The 19,895-nt window shown below is 43.5% G+C and overlaps 1 long non-coding RNA gene across 1 annotated transcript in view; it reads right to left on the reverse strand.

Annotated features, from left to right (window-relative positions):
* Positions 1–415: 415 nt before the first annotated feature.
* Positions 416–19,895, reverse strand: part of LOC125180605 (uncharacterized) — a 28,509-nt gene continuing 9,029 nt past the window's right edge. Inside the window, exons 4-7 of the long non-coding RNA XR_007159310.2 lie at positions 19,787–19,852; positions 14,231–14,392; positions 10,912–11,853; positions 416–2,330 (exon numbers count right to left, since the gene is read on the reverse strand). This is a non-coding gene — a long non-coding RNA (uncharacterized lncRNA). The remainder of the gene's footprint in view (positions 2,331–10,911; positions 11,854–14,230; positions 14,393–19,786; positions 19,853–19,895) is intronic.

Raw genomic sequence — 19,895 nt, forward strand, 5'->3', positions numbered from 1 at the left:
TTCAATTATTTCTCATGCTAACAAAACTAGGAAAACAAATTAGTTTTTATCCTTTAAGACGGGTGAATGTTCATTACTATGCCACAAACACAGTGTCACTAGCAACCATTTATGAGAAACAGGACAAATTTCTGGAAGGGAATCACATCTTGAAATAAAAAATAAAGCAATATTCTCCCTTGAAGAGGGAAATTCCATAAAAATGCAAAATCATATTGAAAAAGCGACATGCTGAAGTCACGTTGTCAAGGCAAGTACCATGATTGTTTGATGTTTACCAAGAGCACAGCAGGAAAGAAGAATCTCTTTCACACTGCAAATAGCTGTTAGTGAAGAAAAAAATCACTAGTGTTTGTTACTTAAGAAAGACAGGTACAAAATACTGAAGTTTTCACATAAGCAAAAGTATGAAACATTCAGTATAAGCTGCCACCATGTTATTCAGAGAGAGACTGAAGGACAAAATGACAGTTTCACCCCTTAAGACTGTATTTTCTCCTTCATTTTTTCTGTAGCCTTAGTGTCTTTCAATATTCGTGAAGGCTAGCTAGAAATGTAACTATAATTTTGAGACTCATGCTAATGTTTACTCTAGGTATAATTCATCTAATAGATCAACATGAGTCTGGGGGACACTCCAGTGTATTATTTCGATGAAAAATCCCAAATCTCGATAGCCAATCTGTCAACTTAGAAAAAGACTACTCTGATAAATGCACTGCAGTGTTTACAAAAACATGTTTTATTTCTCTCTCACACACACGTAATCAGTATATTAGATTGTTGTGGAGCAAAGTCCAACAAGACTCTAATGGTAAGTATTTGGAGCAAGCATGCTTTGGCATACATTTTTTATGCAGATCCTCTAAGATTTTCAGTAGTTAAACCTTCACAGTACCTGTCAACATTACTCTTTTGCTTACAGAACTTATTTGGTGTTTTGTTTCTCCCTCCATTGTGCTTTTCTCTTTGAGGTATACTGTTTTGCAGAGAAAAAATTACGTTATTACTCTAGAAATTTTTCTATGCATTGTAAATCAGTTTTAATGACATTTTAAAAATCTGCATTTTTTTTCATAAATGGGAATTTCTGAGAATTCTTTTGATAACACATTGTCAAAGTACACTTATTTTAACTAGTAACAGAATAATTCCTAACCTTTGCATTAACACATACTTCTGGTGTCTACATTGCATGCCTATTAATTTGAGATGATTTAGGAAATATAGTTGCTCTGTCTGTGCAGTTTTGATTTTAAGGAGATGCTGGTAATAGTTTGGGAAATCTTTCTGAAACTGTTTTTCTGCATGAGATGACTTCTCATTTCTAGTTTACTTTTAATCCATTTGTCGTTTTCCAAAAGAATGGTAAGGGTTGATGTAGCTCTATTCAGCATGCTTGCCCTGCTGTTACAAAGCCAATGAATAATTATTAATCCCAAAGTTACACTGGAATCGTACATGTTTAGGATACCAAAAGAAGTAAAGTAGGATATCTTTATATAATTCCTTTTAAAAAGGGCTGTTGCTTTATTTGACAAGTAGAAAAAGCAAAGCTGGCAAATTAATGCATGTTCATTTCATTTTTTTTCTGGTACTATGGTCAACAAGGAATTAAAAATAAATACTCAAATAATCAGATTCATTCTGTAATAATAACAAAGAGAAAAAAATGACCTAGGGCTAACAAAAGCCAAATGCAAATTTAACATTTATGCCAAAGACAAGCCCCTTGCCATCTTTGTTTTTTTAAATCCAAGTTTACTTAACTAATTGGATGACACATGGGCCAGATTTTGGCTCCATTACAGCCTTGTCCTTTTACAATACCAGCAGCCAGCATAACATCAAACCAGGAATATCTCCAGGACAGATAAGTCAAATCTTCAGCATCTTCTGCTTCAGGGAGGAGTAGAGGCTGAAGAGCAGAAGCCAGGGCAGTCGAAGCAGCCCGGGCTCCTGTCCATGACCAGCCCATGGACAGCCACTACAAGGTGGCCTCCAGGGGCTGGTCCCTTGGGTAAGCTACAGAGCCATGGGGACTATCCTGGTGGCGTGGCCCGAACGAACATCTGGTGGTGTAACACTCAGGGGGTGTAGCAACACACCTATTTCCCCGCCTTGGCCTTTCGTCAGGATGTGTTGAGCTTCCACTGTACCTCCTCAGTGTTTGGGTATTACATCTCTCTCCATGGATGCAATAGAAAGAGGCTTTGGGATCGTTTGTGATGAGCAGATGATCATCTTCAAAAGATCCTCGTGGACATGTGCATCTCATTTTATATTTTAGAACTGTGATCTTCCAGCTGTGCTTCTGTAATTACAAAGACCTATCAATTAAAAAAAAATAAAATCATTTCTTTATACAATAAATGGCAGCTGACGCAAACTATCAAGTAGTTTTTTTTTTTTTTTCTTTAAATCACCATATAAATAGAAGTTCTTAGAACACTAAACACATGCCAAATTTCATCAAAGTCATTGGGACTTTGGGACACAGAAGGAATGCCGTCTTGTGACATATTCTGTGTGATGTGCTTCAGATGGAAACCCCCCCACCGGACACTGTTGCAATAACAAGCCCAGATATTACAGCTGTAAGACTCAACTGCATGACTAAAGCCTACGCAGTTTGGACCCTGAAGGGCATCATATAAGAGTAGTCACAGTTACACTGTTAACACATGCTCCAGCCACATGCACACATGCTGTATTGTCTAAATGTTAAGGCCGTGACAACTTTTGCTCTTTGCTGTGCTTGTGGGTACGATCAGGGCAATGGCACAGAACAGTCTGAGCTATTAAAAAAGTCTGCTGCACACTTCCTTCTACCCATGTGAGTGTGACTAACCATGAAATGGGTCAGAAATCACACCCAGGCTCACAGCTCAATACTCTAAGACAGAAATGAAAAATCTTTTGATTAAAATCCTATGAACTTTTTAAAGTGAGTTTTATTATTATTGTTATTATTATTATTATTATTATTATTATTATTATTATTTTGTTATCATTATTGCTAGCTTCTAAGTATTAGGCCTGATCCTGCTCCTCACACCTGCTTGGTGTTAAATCCTGTTCATCCTGGGTTTCGACACATTCCATCAATTTCAGCAACATTTTCATAAATCTGCAGCATGGAAGGTCAATCAAAAAGTATAATATCAGAATAATTAAAATAACTCCATGTTAAAATCTGTAGCAAAGTCTTGTCCTGGTAGAAGTTAATTGCCAGAGTTTAGTAGTTGTTCAGAACCTTACGTAGTCACAAAATGTCATGCTATGGGTCAAACTGTGAAGGAGCCATGGCTAAGAATGATGGCAGCAAGTGGGAAAGGTGTTTGTACTGAAGAGAACAGCAAGAAAAATCCCTTTAAAAATATTTTCCTTTATTTTAAGGAAGAAGAACGTCACGTACCTACAAGAGGCACACAAAAATTAGAAAAATTGTAAGCAGCGTAGAGGATGGAGGTTAGTACTGAAGAATGTGGTGGAAGCAGGAACACGTGGTGAGAAGTGGCTGTAGCTTTGCTGCACCTTCTCTTTAGCTGTGTCCTTCTTACCAGCTGGACCTTCTTCAAAAGGCCACAGCCAGCCTCCTGTCCTCTCCGCTTTCCACAGTACGGCTCATATTCAGTGGTGCCCACAGAGGCAGTGGAACCTTCTCAGCTGTAGAGATGTAAGCAGGAGCCCTGCCACGAGTTCCGCTGAGGGACTTGGCCCTCTCAGACGTGTAGTAAACCGCAGCATAGCAGCGTACGCCGAGCTGAGGCCACAATTCTGCTTCTGGTTCTGTTGCTGAGGCCTTGAGTAAGTTGGGTCTACTGATTTCGTCCCTTCATGCCTTCCTTTCCCAGTCTGTCAAAAGGGGGTGAGGGGATACAGAGGTGCTCACCTCTCCAGTGTAGTCCTAGGTTGTGGGTGAAGCTCGGAAATTATTATATGAGGTTTTATCATTAATGTTACTCTTAACAGTGTTGTTCAGCAAAATCACTGGATCTTGTCACTTTTGATCATGGATTGATAGTGTGCACACAAACATTTTATACAGACATTTGTTCATAAACATCTAAAACTTGTTTTTTGCAGTCACCTGTGTTTGCAAGCCAGAGACTTTCTTTATTAATGCTTCTTATAAATAGTCATATAAAGCAAAATATCTGAGAGTGTCTATAGTGTGTTTGTTTATATAAACAGAGGCTATGTGTACATTATCAACGTACACACCCAAATGTGATTCTTGCACATAATCACTATAATTTAAAGAGGTTATTTCCTGGTTCAGTGCAATGTTCTATTTTCTTTTTTCTTATTCTTTAAAGTTTTATCAATTTTGGGACTCTCTGTTACTAAATAGTAGACCAAAACTAATTGCAGACAGGATTCTAATGTATATACTCATAGATCTGATGTGTAGCATATATAGCACAAGAAATAATACCTAATCTGACAGCTTTTTTTTTTTTTTTAGAGAAGGAAATGGCAATGCCTTTCTTTGTTGTTTTGCTTTTATTCCTTTTTTTTTTTTTTTTCAGGTCTATAGCAAACTTGTCAATGGATTTTTTTTTTTTTCCGGTGATTCTCTTGTACATTTGTATAGACAGATACAGATATATATGGCAGGTTCAAACTGACTCCCAAGCATGTCACCTGATTAGAAATTATTTTTGCCTTAAAATATCATAGATGGTGAGGAGCTCCACTGGAGCATTCTAAAAGGGAATCTAATTTTTCAGCTTGAGAGAGATGGCTGCTAATTCTAAACTACCATTTTCATTTTTCTACAGCAGAAATGCATATTTTCCCCAACGATAAAATTTTCTCATAATAGAAATGAGCCGGTCCCCACGGGTGTGGTTATCAAGAGATAATCTCACCCCAAACTGATTAGAGCCATAAGGCTTGTGCCTCAAAATGCTCCAGGGTGTGATTATCTTATGATAACCATACCCGGTATCATGTCTTATTGATTAACTAATAAAGCTTCAGCATTATTATTCAGAGGAGGAACTAAGATATCAGCAAGAGATCTGGTTCTGGAAGGGGGAAGATTCTTTGGAGCTCTCCAAATAGCCTCTCTTGTTCTGATTATAACATCTCTGAAATTATGGGGTCACCAGATGCCAGTTTTTGTTTCTTATTGGTGATTATATCAATGGTTTATTAAAACTGAGCCATACCCACAAATATGTAAAGACCCATTTTCATTAAACTGTTCCCTTTGCATTTATATTACAGATTTAGATTTACACAGCAGAATACAATTATGTTCTCTGGAGAGGGTTTTGCAGTCTAGACACTAGCTGAGCACCTCTCGCAGGGCAGCTCCGTGTTGTCTGTATAGTTATGGCGTGGGGAGGTGGACACAACTCTGTCCCACCAGGGGATCGCTCCTTCCATGCCCACACTCCCTGTAAGAGGGGCAATAAAGCCAGCCCCACCAGCCCTGGGTCTCCTGAGTCCTCCAGTCCCAGTCATCCACTGTTACAGGCTGAGTACAGCTGTTTAGCCATTAAACCTCCTAAACAATAACACAAAGAGGCCTTAAACAAGTGCTGGAGCTTTAACTAGAAAGCCACCTCCCCCTCTCTGCAGTGTAGTTTGTTCTGTATAAAAAAAAAAAATACTTAATGATGTGGGACTTGCTTGAACAGGCAATCTGAAGGCTAATGTCACAGCCAGCAGATTCTGATCTCCTCTGCATCAGTGAAGCACTGGAATTATTTCACTGACTTCGGTGGAGCAAAACCAGGTTAATAGATACATCTAGGAAGAAAATATGGCTGGTGTATGCAAAAAGAGCTTCACTAGGAATTCCCTTGCAGTGCATCTTCTACATATGGACGGCAAAGGAGGCAGTATGTCCCTCTCCGTTAGAGTTAGATGGGAGTTTTTTTGGAAACAAAGGCAATATTTACATCTGTATTGCAGTCTTCTCAATAAAAAGTGAGATGAAAATATAAAACGATGAAATGTTTGATCAAACTTCTCATGTAGGGATGTGCCGCTCACACCTAACAAAGGGCTCATTATACAGCAATGCAATCCACACCACAGTAATCCACTGTAATGAATTCTTTGGCAAATTCGTTGTGTCTGTTGTGTTGCCATACGCTCTGTTAATGGAGAATGTTAATTTCTGGAGCTAGCTGGAGCTTGCTGGAGAGCTGTCATCCTGCCCTTTCATGCTGTGTGGCAAAAATAGCTTCTTGTTCCTATTGCCAGCACAGCTCCCTTTTGGATAGTCACAGAGGTAATGTGGGTATAGAACAGGCTCTGAAGAGCACTGGCATTTCCAGGACCATGTTACCTACAGCTTCCCGGAGCAGGTTCACGTGACTAGTAGCCAAAAAAGACCGTCTTCCTTCAGCATTCTCACAGATGTTTCCACCACTGTGGCTGTGTCACCATTTTTCACCGGGAATTGCTAACATCTCTGGAAGAGACGAGATATTTAGACTGTAACCTGTCTCTGTTCGACATTTCTTGCATGGGATTCATTCTGCTTTAACCATATAAAGATACAAACTAGACTCAGAGGTTTTATCATCCAGCTTCCATATGCAGTCAGTGGAAAGAGATCGGCAGCTTCAGGAGGTGGGTGATGTTATCCTAGGGCAGGTGCCCGTAACAGACATGGTAAATCACCCACCGGGGTGCCTGTCCCTCACCCTTGACATCAGGGAGGGAGCCCAGATGGCAAGTTTGGGTGGGGTGCTCGTACACAGCCAGGTGAGGTGAGAGGAGTCCTGCCTTCCTGCCTTAACTATAACCAAGTCTTCACTGGAGCTTGTGTTAACAGTACACAGTCTTCACTGTTGCACCTCTGCTCCTGATCCACGCGGTTAGTGCTGCTCTGCAGACTGCAGGCTGTGTCCCTCTTAAGTCTTGTCTTTCCCTGTACAATGGTTCTGCTGCAAAGAAACACACAATTCCTGCCAAGGACGCATCCTAGTGAGGACATTTCCCCCTTCAACAGCACCTTTCTGTTCCATTGTTAATTAATATGAATAGAGTTCATCCTGAATCATAATGCATATTCTTCTTGTCTTGAATAGGTTACAGTCCAGGTGACAGAAAAGGAGGAGGCAGAACAGATTTAGAAGACCAGAAAGTAAAATACACTCACAAAATGATCTTATTTTAAATGTCAGGACATTTTATTGCTCTCTCGCAACTTGCTATGATAATTATAACTTTGTTTTTTCTGTGATGTCCAGAAAGAATTTTTGCAAAAGTGTTTCTGATTTTGTCCATATGTTTTTTAGTGGAAAATGTCATGTTCTCCATATATAAGCCTACTTACCATAGACCTAATCTTATTCCAAGAATTCTCTTTTCCTTTTATAGAAAAAGCAAAAACAAATGGTCATCCTGACTATCAAAACCAAAGTTAGTATTTTTCCATTCTCTGGAACATCCTAGAATGAAAAGCACACCTTCAGGACAGGGCAAACAGGTGACTACCAAGGGAAGGAGTCAGAGTCCACGTTATATCACACTGTCTGCTTATCTTAAGCAATATCCCTCTGTCTGAAATACATGGAGCAATCAGTTCTGCTCCCACAGTGAGATGGGCAAGGAACCTGAGTTGCACTTGAAGCAGAGCACTGCAGTAGTCCCAGAACCCTTTTGAAACTTAAGAAGTGATTATCTGTTTCCATGAGAATTACTTTAGATGTGGAAACTCCAATCTTTAGTCCAATCTCCACTCCTTCTAGTCCAAAATCTCTACTCCTCCAAAATCAGAGGCATGTCATAATGAATAAAAGAAAGTCTCAGGGCACTCTTGTTTGAATTTAGGCCTATGTTCAATGGATGGTCTTTTTTTTTTTTCTTTTCTATTTTTTTTTTTTTCTCGAAGCTCATCACAGATATGTAAACCAACTGCAGTTGCTGTGACAATGCCGCTTTGCCTTCCCTCCACTGCATACGACTTCTCTCTCCCTGCTCATGTTGCTTTGTTGCTGTGTCCCTCTCTGTGTTCCCCATCTGGGCTGTGCTGCAGAGAGGCTGTGAGCAGCAAGGGGTCAGGAACCTGGTGCAGCCTGCAGAGCATCTCTAGTAATTACATAAAACTGCTAATCTTCCAGCACAGACCATAAGCAACCAAAAATGTAATTTCAGTGAGCCAGGAATAATACATCCAAATCGTGGCAGTGCCCTAAACCAAGCTGCTCTACAATATCATGAGCCTAAACTTATGTGTGTGCGCGTGTGCATATGAGTACAATCTTCAGACTGACACATTTTTGCAAAATCTTAACAATATTTTAAGGATATTTGAGCAGCAAAGCATGTAAACAGACTTTAACTTGGTACATAATAATTTTAAAAAATTAAATATTTCATTAAATCTTTGTGGGCATGAAATAGAGGCATAAAATATGTTATGCCTAGAAAATATTAATCCAGCAATTCATATTTACTTTGTTGCTCATTTAAATGTAGGAGCATTAAGTTAATCATGAGGGAGGATTTACTTCTTTGTTTGTTTGCTAATTTGTTTATTAATTAATTTATTTTTTTTCTTGGCATTATCCTAGGCAATGTGCTGGACTTGCTGCACGGCTGTGCTTACGCAGGCACTGCAGTTATGAAGGGTTAGAAGTCATTGTCCTCGCCATTCCTGAATGCTACATTATTCCACAGATAGTTTCCTGTATTTTAATAGAAAAACTTGCACAGTAAAATATTCTCCAATACTGGAAAAGGAATGAGAGCATGGTTTTGTGCCATTCATGTTACGTTTTTGTCCACCAACTGGAAGTTAGAGAGAAGATTTTAAAAATATGTGTTATTTTGAGTGCTGCAACAGGAAATGCAACTACCTAAATCAGCATATAAAAAGGCATCCCATGGAGTTAAGCATGATGCACAAAAGCTGTAATGCAATAGAAATGATACTTTAAACCCTGTACGGTGCTATTTCAAGCAGAGTTTTTTGGCAGATTTTAGTTTTTTGTAAAGACCACAAAAGTGTTGTTATTGTTGGATAAAAATAACAGCTGCAAGGGAGGCTGAAATTCTTTCTGAGATAACAAAGAACAAAGGAAAGACTTTGCATCGGGATTTGTGTCAGCTCTAACAGCTAAATTGTGCTCTCAGCTCGGTGGGCAGGATTGCCATGAAGTCATTGTGTGACCACGTTAGCCCATGCCCAAGGGGCGAGTTTGGCTCGAATGAATGACCAGATCCAGGGCCGAGGGCCAGCAGCCAGTGAATGAATTGTCCTTTCATTGAAGCCCTTCAGAAAACGAAGGGGCTCATCTCTAAGTCTGCGTGCTGTGGCAAAAAAGGGAGGGAGAGGGATTTAAGACATGCTAGTCCCCCAGCCTGTCAGGCAGGAGGGTATCAGGAGGGAGGAGGGAGTGTGTTGCAGCACAGGGCTAAGTAGCTGCGCCTCTCCTTATGGGGTGGGATACACCTGGGTGCCATTTTTGGAGTGCAGGTTACATTTTTGCTGCTGCTTAGAAAACGAGTGATTATTGAAGCGTTTTGCATTCAGGTCTAGGACCAAACAAAACACAATACAGCCCCAGGTCCCCTGAGCCAGAAAAGGGCCTTTGTGGATGATGTGCATCAGTCTGGAATGTTTATTCTGTGCAAACTGAGGAACAACAGGATAAAGCAGAGTTTGTTCATTCCTGAATAAGTTAGCACATGTGCCCTGAAGAAGTTCTGATCGTGTAGGCTTTTGTCTGCTGGCCCTTTGGTCTACAGCTTCTGAAAATTATATGCTCTTTCTAAGTCTTTAACACCCCTTTTTAACAGATAGGGTTGGCTGTGCACATTTTGGCAGCACTATGTGCAATGAAAAATGCAGATAGGAATGCTCTAAGAAAGTATTTTTTTAATTACTGGAAAATGTGTTTCATTTCGCTGCAAAGACAAAAGACAGAAAGGACCAGCAATTTGGAATTCCCTCACAGACTGAGGCCAAGATACAACACATCATATTCCGCCCCTGAGCCGTGTCCCTGGGCCCAACTGCTCAGAGGCAGTGGCCAACCAAACACCACCTTTTTGGGGTGCTGGGCTGAAACAGGACGTCTCTCCTGTCTGGCCACGCTGGTGCCAGCAGCCACTCACATGTCACCAAAGACCCCAGTATCAAACTCATCTGGGACCTAGACAAACACACGGGCTTGTGCAAAGGAACAGTCCTCTTAAAACAGGTTTTCTCTTTTTGGAAGCTGATAATACAGTTTGCCTCCAGTTACCATGGATGTGTAATGGGTTTGCTTGCTTTAAAACCAGCTCCCTCCATTTAGGAATGAAGGAGAGAACAGAGTAACTATATGTTGGACTCTTTCCCGCTCTGTGGGTGACTTACAAGTTATATTTTAAGCACAACTTCATGTTTCCCTGGCTTTTGCCATGAGTGGGGCAATATGGACCCCCGTGAGACATAAATCTAGCATGTAAATAAATAAGCAAGCAAGTCGTGTCTAGTTATTACTCCTAAGATACACACAGCTAAGGACGGGGTAAAGGGGACAGGGAGATGTACAAATGTTTGTTTGAATACAGGAGAGATGTTTGCGGCCTTTTTGCTTGTTTACACATATCTCCATGCTCTCTGATCATTGCAGGGATTGAACATTAAGCTATACCTGAAGCAAATAAACACCTGCACCGAGTCTCTGAAAAGCAGATGAGCCACTCACGAGCCACTAGCACCTCTCTTCTACTCCTCCAGCCTGAGCCACCAATGCCACCGGCCCACAGAGGATAGGAGGTGAACAGGTTGGGCTAATGAGGAAGGGCAAAGAGCTGCAGTTTCCTTCCCCACAGCTGTGCATATGGGCTGATGGAAGGCAGCGGGGCTAGCCCTAAAGCTTTTTCTTTCCATCCCGAACTGCACTGTTTCAGTGATGGTCTCCCGTGAGGGAGTCCTCCAGCACTCACCCGTGTGGCTTGTTTGAATGCTGTAGATACTTGGAAATTGTTCTTCATTGTAGCACCTGTCCTGTGGATCTTGTTGTAAAACTTCATCCTTTTTGCTCTTCTTTAGAAAAGAGCAGGCTTAGCACCCAGTGTGCTGCAGCATGGAAACCGGCAGGGCACAGTCTGAGGCAGCCTAGAAAGATGATGTCCTACAGGTTGCTGAAATACATGTGGACAGCCCTCTATTTGTCTTTCTGCAGGGCCTGTCAGTGCCTTTGGTCTACAGCCAGAGACTGGGATATGATAATGCTGAAGGTCATAGTTCTAACATCAAAATCTGATCCATGGGTATGCTGGAAATTTGGCGCCTTGGAGTGGGATTTGTGGAAGACAGCTGGGTGGGGAGCTGCCAGAGATGGGCAACAGCTCTGCCAAGGAGAGGAGGTATGTTTTGTATCCTGTCCTCTTCTGAGAATTAGAAGTCTTACTCTGGGCAACAAAAGATGCCATTTTGGAATTGCCCTGCTGAAACTTCTCCGCCTTTCTCTGAAGGAGCAGAGAGCTTCGTGTTTGGCTTTCAGAAAATCCATGTTGCCCTGGTGCTGGGGTGCCCGCTGCAAGCCTCTGCAGAATGCCAGCTCGTCTCCATCAAGCTCTTTTCTTCCATGACGTTTGCAGAAGCCTGAATAAGTCGGGCTGCAGATGTGCAGTGTGTACTGCCTGACAAGCTGTCCATTACTACTATTTTTCTCATACTCCCTTCAGTGCCTGCTTATTGTGTCTTTTTTAACATCAAGATTGTAAGGCATATAGGGAAGGAAATGTCATTTTGCTGTTTGTTTTGCTTTTTGGTCTTTGCATGACATTATCTCTCTGTGGTCCTAGGCCAGGACAGAAATGCAGATCTTACTCTCTGTGTGTGCTCTCACATCTATTCAGGAGATAGTCGCAGTGTCTCAGGACCTGCAACCCAGAGAACAGAAATTAGGATCATTGGCGGTGAGCTTTTTGCAAACACTTTGTTGGTAAGGAAATACTTGCTAACTACCATTTGCAAATCTTAAGTAGAGGGTGACTTCAGAGAGTCTAGGTGCTATGCTCTGTGTATTTGTATAAAGCCAGCCACCTTTACATCTGAGCAATTCTTTGCTGGCCGCTTAAACAGCAGGGAGCAGAAGAGAAAAAACCTTTGACAGTCTTCCCCTGGGACATCATGGGCTCTGTGATATCTGTGATAGACTGACTAAACGGCTACCACGGCACATGATGGGAATGATGCATTAATTGTCTTACCTGTAACAGAACTGCTCCTAATCAACAGGCAGATATGTAATAGCTGGCTTGACCTGCTTCAATACTAAATAAATATTTGGCTTCAGATAACAGTTAACATTAAAAAAAAAAAAAGAAAAAATCAACAATGTTTTAGAAGGACATCTGGGGAATAGTATTGAAAGGAAACTCATACCCAAGTTTATTTTTATCTACACTGCATGCTACCTGAAAGTTAGACAGACAGTTTTCTGGCCTCCCTCTCTAGGCTGTGGAGAAAGTGCTGGGTGGGATGAAGCATCTTCCAGAGGTTCTCTCTCTAATACATCTCAGGTGGCTTCAGTGATCCTGGAAGTGCCTGTTCCTCTTCTTTGTCTATAGGTGGAGGCTTATGACTACCCTAGCTAAATGTCTAACTTTTAAATAGACACAGCTGAGTAAGAGCAACCTCACCCTTCCATGTGCACCCTCCTCACCTCTCCACCTGTTCCCTTTCACTGGTGAAGAAGAGCTTTTGGGGTCTGGAGTCACCTCCTACGCTAAAGCGACGGGGCAGCACCACTGCCAGCTCATGGCCATCACCAAGTCTGGGCCGTGAAGGGAAGCCCCGAGCCGAGGAGACCCCTCACCTGCCACGAGGTTTGGTGGGACGTGCCAGGGCTGGGGGCTGTGCTGGGTGCTCCAGCACCCCTCAGCCTCGCAGGGCTCGGGGGTCAGAGTGGGTTCTGAGGGTTGTCTGGGGCTGTGGCACCAGCATGCATGTGCCACAGGAGCTCAAGGAACCAGAGGAACATGTGTCAGCTCTGCCCAGCGAGTAGGAAATTTCCCCCTGTAAATAGTGAGATGGATGTGGGATAGATTGTTTTTTGTATTGGAAAGAAAGATGGGCAGAACCACAGCTGCATCCCTCCTGGAGGGCGCCTCCTCTGCCCCAGTAATTCCTCCTGCAATGACTCCTCACTCAGGTCTCCTGTAGGAAACATGGAGGGAAATCAGATCGCAGCCGCCACTTGCTTCTGCCAGCGAAGCAAGAGTCACTCAAGTTGTTCATTCTTGTGCTCCATGCAATAGCATTCAGTTGCAGGCAAGCTGAAGTTGCCAAAATTTCGCTTTTCTTTGAAAAAAAAAAAAAATAAGCAGAATTGTGAAGCCCATGTAGAGCTAGCCAGCTTAACCAGCTGCCAAACCCTGCTCAGGAAAGAAAGCAGATAAAAAACAAATACATTATCACTCCACCTTAGCTAGCCCATACCACAAACTTCTTTCTCCCCACCTGTCTGCCACTCAGACATTTAGACAGGCTGTCATTATCAGCCACCCGCTGCCCCAGCTTTGCCCCAATTTTTTTAAGCCCTACAGCACTGTCATTTGATGTGTCTGGTGAGAGAATTAAAGTAGATGAAGACTGAGGATACCACTCCCTTAGGTAATGATATATTCTGATTCCCTCCAGCTATCTTTCTGACAATCCCGTCCTCCTCATCCTGGCCCTACTCCCCTCTTCCATAGACAGAAGAATAATTAAAACTCCTCTGCATAAGGCATGGCCGCATTCAATATTCAGCTCCAACTCTGTTAAAAAATGCTTGTGACAGGTGGGGTATATTCTGTGCCATAGCAATAAGCAGTCGGCAGGCAGTAGTCAGCAGGAAAAGCAGACAAAAATACCTGGCATGCAAAGGCCAGGAAGGAAAGGAGACAAAAACACTGAAGCGTTATGTACTTTTGAAACACAACCTTAAATAAGACCTCATAAATTTAAACAATAAATGTTAAAACTTAAAATTATTGTGCAGGTACTCTCCTGAATGCATCCAGCAGGTATAAAACCACTAAGATATATTTCTTGGTCCAATAGATACGCGAGAGACCATAGGATGAGCTGGAATGTGCAGTTATTTGGAAATCCAGTAATACTGCAAATCAGGAGAGCTGCTCCTGGGAGGTCAATATTACATGTTCCAAACTGCATTGGAAAGTAAAAGGGAGATCTTTAATGAAATGGACCACAGTCAATGCAAGTTGCCTAGTAAGAGAACTTTAGGAAGAAAGTTTCCAGAACAAGCACCTTAAATACCATCAGACTGTCAACACGCCCATGCTGGGGTGATCCTGGCGACATTCATTTTCAGAACTGTTTCTTCCTACCAGCCACGGAACTGCTGGGCTCTGGTGTAATTAGTCACGTGTTTAGATGCAGCATTCGGCACTCAGAAGCTTCCTTCCTATCCTAAAAACACAGGAAGGGAATCAAAAAATGTGTCCAAAACACCCTACAAAAACACAAAACTCATGTTTAACCCAAAGGCACACACACCCAGTTGTTCTGACAAAATGATACTCTCTCAAAAGGCAAAGCTCTCGTGGCTTGTGATATTATCACAGCCTTGGAATGTGTGCACAGAGTTGCTTGCAGAGTTACTTTTTTTTTTTTTTGAATTGTATTCGATAGTTGATGGATCACATGCTATTGTAACAAGAAAAACAGGTTTGATAAAACAAATATGCTGGTGAATAGAATGTGTAATCATAATTATTTTTAAGAGATAAAATTGGCAAACATGAGAATTAGGGCCAGAATAAAACTGGATGTGCCATGGTTTCCTTGATTATGTGTGCTCTGTTTCATGCTCCTCAGAGGTGGTACAAGAAGTTGCCACTGGCTGCCAGATGATCGGTGTCTGAGCATTTTTCTTTGCTGCACGTTGGGCATGGCAACACACACTGCTCTAACCCAGGCTGCAAAGGGACCCTTGGCTGTGGCTGGTCAGGGAACCCTGCAATATGCATTTATTCCTTTGTACAGACTCTCCATCACTTTCAGTGCAACCTGAATTGTCCGTTTTATGTCAGGAAAGGGAGACCGAGGAGCTGAAATAGTCCTTTAAGGACAGTAACCAACAGAGCAGTTTTGCCTGGGCAGCTGCAGCCCAATAACAGCGCTCAGAGAGCAAGTTTTAACGAGGGCAGAGAATGGCAACATCCAGCCAAGGGGAAGGAGTTATCACCAAGACCAGACTGGAAGAGCAAGCACGAATATGGGGGAGCAGAAAGACTTGCACTGCCCAGGTGTACCGAGGATACCCAGAAATGACATTTCCTATTTTTTCCCCCAGCTCTCAACTCTCTTGTTTCATCTGTAAATGAAATGGGTGACTGCACAGCCAAGAAGTTGGCTTGTGAAGGCTGTAAATGCTCTGCTTATCACATAGCCCTCAGAGAATTGAACCATGAACTGGAACAGCTATGTGGTGGGCTGCACAGTCCCCAGGGGGGCTACCTGCACCTGGGGAAGGTCCATGGATGACTTTTAGAGGCTCTGTGGATGCAACCGCTGTTTGAGCTGGTTTGAAAATGAACACAATGTAAAAGCCAGATCCCATACATCAGCCCCGAGACCAGTCACACCGAGGAGCCCAACCACGGCTGTAACAGGAGTCTTGTGAGTGAGGGCCCCTGGCTGGAGGTGTCAGAGGGTACCAAAGGCAAGCCACAACAGGTTTGGTGGGTTTTCTTTCTGGTGTTGTGACTTTGATAGATAGCTTAAGTTTTCAGAAGGTGTGGTTTAGATATCAGAGATCATACACCAGCAATTACACACTTGATTATTTGTGTACAGAGTTTATCTGCATGTAGAGTCCCACCGCTGTTTCACCACCTATATTACTGGACTGTGAGATGCTGTTACTTTCCTGGTTGGTTGGAGCTTGTAGCCATAACTTTGGGCTAACATGGTGAAGGGACGGGAGGTACCCAGAGGGATATGACTAGGTAAAAGCACTGTTATCACCAAGCGTAAGATACCCACTCTGCACACGGGGTTATGTCAGGAGCTAGCTAGTTATAGAAGAAAAGGTATTATAGACTGTTTCTGGTCAAGAGGTCTTGCTTTAGTGTCTGATCAGGGAGTCTTTCCCCCAAACTCATAAGGGGGAGAACATATTTACTCTCTTACATGCAGAGATATGCAGGAGGCGGCTTCCAAGAGTTGGATCTGCCCAGGACTGCTGAGAAAGGTCTGAGCCTGTGGATCTGCCTCCTAAACACAGTGATGCTGAGCTGGCTGAAACAGAAGCTGAATTCCCTTAATGTGTGGACTTTGCTTTGATATTTCCTGGTCATTCGTTGACTTTCTTGCCTAAGACTCAGAGGAGGCTTTATGGGAACGGCTCTGCTGAAGCTACACTTTTTAATATGGAAGGCTCTGGGTTTCCTTGCTTTCATCTGTAACTAATAAAGGAAGAGGAGTCACTTTCCAACCCATGCACTTTACACTCTGCTGCCTATTATTCACAGAGAGACCTGGATAACAAGTGATGCACTGAGCAGAGTCAGCCTAGCCATTTGGAAGGAAAATGTTTCTTCACAGCAGGAAAAGCAAGTGGGATGTGGGAGAGCAAGGGAAGAGAAAGCAGCCTCACTCTTCCAAACTGCTTGTGTAAAAAAAACCAACCAACCAACCAAAACAAAACAACAAACAAACAAACAAACAAAACCCTACGTTAGATATGGGTGGCCCCGATCTTTTTGTTTTCTTCTTAAGGGGAATAAACGACAGCAGAACATACTACCACATCTTGTGGGAGATGTGGCAATTGGCGGACGTCTCGGTCATAGTGACCATGAAGTGGTTGAGTTTAGAACTTATGGTGACAGAAGGAAAACTGTCACCAAAACTTCAGCCCTGGATATGGGGAAAGCAGACTTCAGGCTGCTCAGGGAACTAGCCAGCAAGGTCCCTTGGGAAACTGCTTTTGAAGGCATTGGCGTCCATCAGCACTGGACAATCTTTAAGCACTGCCTCCTAAAAGCACAAGATCAGGCGATTCCAAAATATGGGAAGTCAGGCAAGCAGGGCAGAAGGCCAGCCTGGCTGACCAGGGATCTTCTACTGGAGCTCAGGTGAAGAAATAAAGTGTACGGCTACTGGAAGGAGGGTCAGGCCACAAGGAAGGACTACAGGGGTGCTGTTCGTGTTTGTAGGGAGAAAATTTGTGTGGACAAAGCCCAACTAGAGTTGAAGCTGGCCATGTCTGTGGGAGACAATAAAAAAGTTTTTTTTTAGATACGTGAACAGAAAAAGGAGAACCAAAGAAAACATAGGTCCGCTACTAGATGGGTAGGGTCTCCTCACAGACAATGACATAGGCAAAACAGAGGCGTTTAATGCCATCTTCACCTCTGTCTTCAACACTGATGATGGGCTTCGGGACCCAGGGTACCCTGAGCTGGAGGGCCATGACGGTGGGAATGACAAACTCCCAACCGACCTTTAACATGTGTGGGATTTGCTGCTCCACCTGGATCCATACAAGTCCATGGGTCCGGATGGGATTCATCCCAGGGTGCTTAAAGAGCTGGCTGGCGTCATCGCGGGACCTCTCTCAATTATTTTTCTACGATCTTGGGAATCTGGAGAGGTCCCATTGGACTGGAAGCTGGCAAATGTTGCACCAATTTTCAAGAAGGGTGAGAAAGAAGACCCTAGCAATTACAGGCCTGTCAGTCTCACATCAGTCCCTGGTAAAATTATGGAGAGGATGATCCTTGAAGTTATTGAAGCGCACCTGGGGGACAATGCAGTCATTGGTCCCAGCCAACATGGGTTCATGAGGGGTAGGTCCTGCCTAACAAATTTGATTTCTTTTTATGATAAGATCACCCATCTAGTCGATCAAGGCAAACCAGCTGATGTGATCTTTTCGGACTTCAGCAAAGCTTTTGACACGGTTTCCCATAGGATCCTACTGGACAAAATGTCCAGCATACAGCTAAACAAAAGCATCATACGATGGGTGAGCAATTGGCTGACTGGCAGGGCTCAAAGGGTTGTGGTAAATGGGGCCACATCTGGCTGGAGGATGGTCACTAGTGGGGTTCCTCAAGGCTCCATTTTAGGGCCAGTCCTCTTCAATGTTTTTATAAACGATTTGGATGTAGGACTAGAAGGTGTTTTGAGCAAATTTGCCGACGACACCAAACTTGGAGGAGTTATGGACTTGGCTGAGGGTGGAGAGACCTTGCAGAGAGATCTGGACAGATTGGAGAGCTGGGTGATCACCAACCACATGAAGTTTAACAAAAGCAAGTGCTGGGTCCTGCACCTGGGACGGGGCAACCCTGGCTATACGTACAGACTGGGCGACGAGACGCTGGAGAGCAGCCCCGCAGAGAGGGATCTGGGGGTTGTGGTTGACAGCAAGTTGAATATGAGCCAGCAGTGTGCCCTGGCAGCCAGGACGGCCAACCGTATCCTGGGGTGCATCAAGCACGGCATCGCTAGTCGGTCGAGGGAAGGGATTGTCCCGCTCTACTCTGCGCTGGTGCGGCCTCACCTCGAGTACGGTGTGCAGTTCTGGGCACCACAGTACAAAAAGGACATGAAACTGTTGGAGAGTGTCCAGAGGAGGGCGACAAAGATGGTGAAGGGCCCAAAGGGTAAGACACATGAGGAGCGGCTGAGGTCACTGGGCCTGTTCAGCCTGGAGAAGAGGAGGCTGAGGGGGGACCTCACCGCAGTCTACAACTCCCTCGCGAGGGGCAGTGGAGAGGCAGGTGACCTATTCTCCATAATCACCAGTGACAGGACCTGTGGGAACGGTGTTAAGCTGAGGCAGGGGAAGTTTAGGCTGGACATCAGGAAGAGGTTCTTCACCAAGAGGGTGGTCACACACCGGAACAGGCTCCCCAGTGAAGCAGTCACGGCACCAAGCCTGTCTGAATTTAAGAAGCGATTGGACTGTGCACTTAGTCACATGGTCTAAAATTCTGGGCAGACCTGTGCAGTGCCATGAGTTGGACTTGATGATCCTTATGGGTCCCTTCCAACTTGGGATATTCTATGATTCTATGATTCTGTGATACCACCCACCACTGATTGCCAACTATGCCGAGAGTAGGGGTTAAAAAATAAAAAATAAAAATAAAAAAAATAAAAAAGAAAAAAACCCACACATTTAAGAGAATATTTTTTTAAAAGAAAAAAAATAAAAGATATCACATTTGGTGTTTTCATATGAGTAGATCAACCTGAGTTTTGTCCTTTATACCAGGAATACCATAGCTAATTAAGTCTGAATGCGTTTTTATCACATTTCTCATTTTCTAAGCAAGTAAAAGATTTAACACGGCACTCTGATGACAACCTGAGAATGCGACTTTTTCAGTAAGTTGTAGTAGTCTTCCTCAAATTTCCTCAGATGTGTTTGAATGTGTGTGTTCATGAAGCATAAGTAATGTTGGGTTTGAGAGAGCAAACACTGGAAGTCAGACACTTCTCCACCTTCAGTATGCCGTACTCATTTGCCAGCGTGCATCCTTTGAGTTTTACAGGCGTGAGCTAACAGCGAGCTGCCCTTGGCTTTCGCTAGGAGCTCCTGTGCCATATGGTGAGAGCACCTTGGGCAACCCTCGCCGTGCAGCCAGACATCCCAACCACTCCGCGTATCTTAGCGAGGGTGTCGCAGCACAGCTGAGACCAAACGGCTTGTAGATCTGTCTGCTTGATGCCACCTCTTTATCCTCCTTGCCCGTCTCCCTGGCTGTGGTTTCCCTGCTGGAGTTTCCCTCGCTGCCCTTCGCCAGCCTCCCACAGCTCCTCAGCCTCCCTCCCTCGCCCACGTACCCGCTGCAGCCCCTTCTGCAGCCTCTCTGGCAGCCTCGCAGCTCCCGTGGGCTCCTCCATCCTCACCTTCAGGTTTCAAATCCAATGGGAAAAAAAAAAAGAAAGAAAA

The sequence above is a fragment of the Anser cygnoides genome, chromosome Z (genome assembly GCF_040182565.1).
Source record: "Anser cygnoides isolate HZ-2024a breed goose chromosome Z, Taihu_goose_T2T_genome, whole genome shotgun sequence".
NCBI lineage: Eukaryota > Metazoa > Chordata > Aves > Anseriformes > Anatidae > Anser > Anser cygnoides.